The 4,069-nt window shown below is 38.7% G+C and overlaps 1 protein-coding gene across 1 annotated transcript in view; it reads left to right on the top strand.

Annotated features, from left to right (window-relative positions):
* Tsga10 (testis specific 10) overlaps positions 1–4,069 on the top strand; it is a 90,603-nt gene that overhangs the window by 16,759 nt on the left and 69,775 nt on the right. The window contains exon 3 of the mRNA XM_021197678.2: positions 1,135–1,350. The gene's annotated coding sequence lies outside the window, so the exon portion shown is untranslated. The remainder of the gene's footprint in view (positions 1–1,134; positions 1,351–4,069) is intronic.

Here is a 4,069-nt window from a genome sequence, read left to right as displayed (position 1 = left end):
ACCAGTACCCCCAGAGCTTGTGTCTCTAGCTGCATATGTAGCAGAAGATGGCCTAATCAGCCATCATTGGGAAGAGAGGCCCCTTGGTCTTGCAAACTATATATGCCCCAGTACAGGGGAATGCCAGGGCCAAGAAGTGGGAGTGGGTAGGTAGGGGAACAGGGGCAGGGGGAGGGTAGAGGGAACTTTCAGGATAGCATTTGAAATGTACATAAAGAAAATATCTTAAAACAACAACAACAACAACAACAAACTAAGTCCATTGGAGCTTACAGAGTGATACACACAAACACACCAGATTCCAGGCATGGAGGACCCCAACCTGTCTCTTCTAAAACATTTATATCATGGATTGAATAAAAAGGCTTACTGTCAGTGGCAAGGAGGGTATCCATGTATTTACTGATGATCCATTTGTTTTATTCATCCACTTAACAATAAAATGAACATGATGTACAGAATACAAAATTCATGATGCATAAAGGAGTTCTATGTATTTCTTAGAAGCAGTGGAAAGGATGGGTAAATAAATGATTTTAATGCATCTTATAAAATACTACAAAATTCCCAAAGAATAGCTTGCAAGTATTTTTAAAAAGCTATTTAAAGTACTAATTTTGTTTTGCTTTGCTTTGTTTTTCAAGACAGGGTTTCTCTGTGTAGCCCTGGCTATCCTAGAACCCACTCTGTAGACCAGGCTGGCCTCGAACTCAGAGATCGCTTGCTTTTGCCTCTCAGGTACTGGAATTAAAGACATGCACCATCACTACCTGGCAAAAAAACCTATTTTTAAAAATAGTATTTCTATTAAAAAACCTGGTTTGACATGAAATTATTAAGAAAAAATAATTTGGTGGCTAGGAATGTGGCTTAGCAGGGCTGCTTGCTGGGCATTCATGGTGGCCTAGATTTGACTCTTACCACACTGATTAGTTATTTAATTAGTATTTTCACTTAGTGGTTTTTCCAGATTGGTAACAACATGGAACAAAATGAATAAGACACAAAGATTGTACAGTTATGTGTTCTTGCCAGTTAGCAAACTGTCTTTCTGATTCTAACACCCAATTGCTCTTCTCAGAAGGAAGCTAAGGGATCCTTTTAACATGATTACTTCTTTTCTGATTGTAACAGATTGAAGATCTCAAACAGACAAATCATGACTTGGAAGAATATGTTAGGAAACTCTTGGATAGTAAAGAGGCGGTAAGCACTCAAGTAGATGACTTAACCAACCACAATGAGCACCTTTGTAAAGAGTTGATTAAACTTGACCAACTAGCAGAGCAATTACAAAAAGAAAAGAATTTTGTGGTGGACACTGCCGACAAGGAACTTGAAGAAGCAAAGGTAACTAAATTTATCACTAATTATATCTTAGTTGTACTTTAAGCATGTGATTGTAAAAGTAAATTGGAAAAGTGAAATTTTCATATAATTTGGCAGCCTTTTAGTTTGACATATGTTAAGTTTATCATAAAGATTAAGTTACATTTTTCTCATACTTTATTTTTTTATAATTTTTTTGCTCACATTTCCTCCTAAGTTTTATGAGGCTATTATGAAATTTTCAAAGCAAGAATAGTCAGTATATACAATATTGTTCTGCTTCCCCAATTTCTTCTCTTTTTATCTCTATAAGCAGATAAATTCCCACGCCTTTGTTAGAAAGGGTCTTGCTCTCTAGCCTAGGCTTGCCTTGAACTCTGACTCTTCTTGCCTCCCTGGGCTTTCTAAGAACAGGAATTCCAGGTGCCATGCACGACTCTATTTAATTTTTACACAGAGTGATCTATCACGGACTTATTCAAATGAGAAATGTTTTATGTTGCTGATTCGCCTGTCTTGGTTGACTTAAGAGTTTTAGTTTTTGCTTAGGAAGATTTTTATCACATCAAGAGCTATAAATTTAACTTCTGAAATTTACCTTTACATTTTTCAACACAAAGTTCATTCCTTTACTTTGAGAACACTTACCTGTAAGTTCTTGCCTGGAGAAGGTCCTAGAATGCCCAGTGAGAATAGCTAGAACAGCGTATCTCTAGCCTGTAATAATGTACACCATGTATTAAAGGTCTCTTAAAAGTAGCGTGTAAAGCCGGGCGTGGTGGCGCACGCCTTTAATCCCGGCACTTGGGAGGCAGAGGCAAGCGGATTTCTGAGTTTGAGGCCAGCCTGGTCTACAGAGTGAGTTCCAGGACATCTCGAAAAAACCAAAAAAAAAAAAAAAAAAAAAAAAAAGTAGTGTGTATATTTTCAATATTTCCCCATAAACTTGTTAGTTTATTTTGACCTTTCAAGCATAGCTTAGCGGTTAACTGAGTACAATCTTTATCTTGACTGTAAATATTGTCAAGTTGAGGTTTTACTGTCCTTCATTCTTCATATTAAAAATTAACTGACTCTTTCCCAGAGTGAAGAGGAAACATGACTGGCTGAATTTCAACCCTGAGTATGCTCTTTGTAGAAAGCATATATTTTAAAGGGTTTTTTAGGATCTACTGACCAGATGGGAGCAGGGAGTGGGTAGGGGTCAGGGTGAATTCTCTGATGTTAAAAGAAAGAACTCCAGGAAAGAAAGCCTCTGAATTATAAAGTGTAGACTTTAAGTAAAAATGAAAAAAATTGAAACATGAAAATGAAAATATTAAATATGAACATTTTGCTTGGCTCAGAAAAGGATATTTCTAGAAAAATGTTATTCATGTATGGTGTAGAATTTCTGCTGCATTGGAGAATTGGAAAGCTATTTGAGCTTTTGAGAAAGGGGTTCCCGGCATCTGTGGGGTAGTGTTGTTGGAGAGAGGATGTGGGAAATCACAGTAAATCAGAGGAGTGGCTTTAGGATTAGTTCCTTGAAGAGGGAAAGCAACACTTAGTGACGTTGTAGGGCAGAAGGGAGAGGAGAAGGGTGCAAGACCATTTTGGGGATGTGGACACCACACAGTTGTCCTCAGTCTTTGCATTAGCAGTGTATTGTAGGTTTAGGATTATCATAGGATTATTATACTTGTCTGAGTTTGGGGGTAGAATTTGAAGTAGTTTCTAATTTGATTGCTGAATGCTGCTGTTCTTCCAGTCTCCTCACATGTTCTAACATGTGCAAGTAGAATCTAAGGCTAATGATAGGATTACATTTATTCACTGAGAAGAATTTATTTCGGTTAGTCATATTTTTAAATGTTCATGAAGTAACCTCTTCCATGAGACTGTTTTGAGTCTTTACTACTGTACTTTTATTACTATGTAGCAAGCTACTTCCGAAGCTATGTGATTTCAGACTTTTTCAGGTGAGGTGGTGGTTGTGGTTCAGTTTCTCAGGAAATTGTAAGAAAGGTGATGGTCAGATTGCAGTCATACGCTGTTACTAGAAAACTTGCTTCTCAGATAGCTTCCTGCAGACGTGCTTGGCCCTCAGCAGGAGTCTTCTGTACAACGACAGTTGCCCTCTACTTCCTGAGCTAGTGATCCAAGTGTGATACCAAGCTGGAATCCACAGTGCACATTTCCACCATCTCTGCTTTTTAAAATGACTCACTAGGGCCAGGTGTGGCAGCACACACCTGTAATCTCAGCACTGGAGAAGCTCAGGCAAGATGATTGTGAGTTCATAGTTCACAGCGCTGCATAGAAGACTGTCTTGGGGGCGGGGGGGGGGCAGAGCGGCATTATATAGACCCCGTCTTCTCACAGCAGTGTTAGACTTTGAGCACGCATCAAAACTGCAGCTCTTTGCCTTTGCTTGTCTTCACAACTTGAGTTACCATTTATGATTTAATATAGCAGCTTTCCAGGCAGTTGACTATGATTTTCTGTAGTGTGAAGAATAGAATTGAAAGTTTACTGTTGTTAGTTTCTTTTTTTAAACTTATTTTATTAGATATTTTCTTCATTTACATTTCAAATGCTATCCCGAATGTCCCCTATACTCTCCCCCCACCCTGCTCCCCTGCCCACCCACTCCCACTTCTTGGCTTTGGCATTCCCCTGTATGGGGCATATAAAGTTTGCAAGACCAAGGGGCATCTCTTCCCAATGATGGCTGACTAGGCCATCTTCTGCTATATAT

Source organism: Mus pahari, chromosome 5 (genome assembly GCF_900095145.1).
Source record: "Mus pahari chromosome 5, PAHARI_EIJ_v1.1, whole genome shotgun sequence".
Taxonomy (NCBI): Eukaryota; Metazoa; Chordata; class Mammalia; order Rodentia; family Muridae; genus Mus; species Mus pahari.
This window is presented reverse-complemented; position numbering and strand designations above follow the sequence as displayed.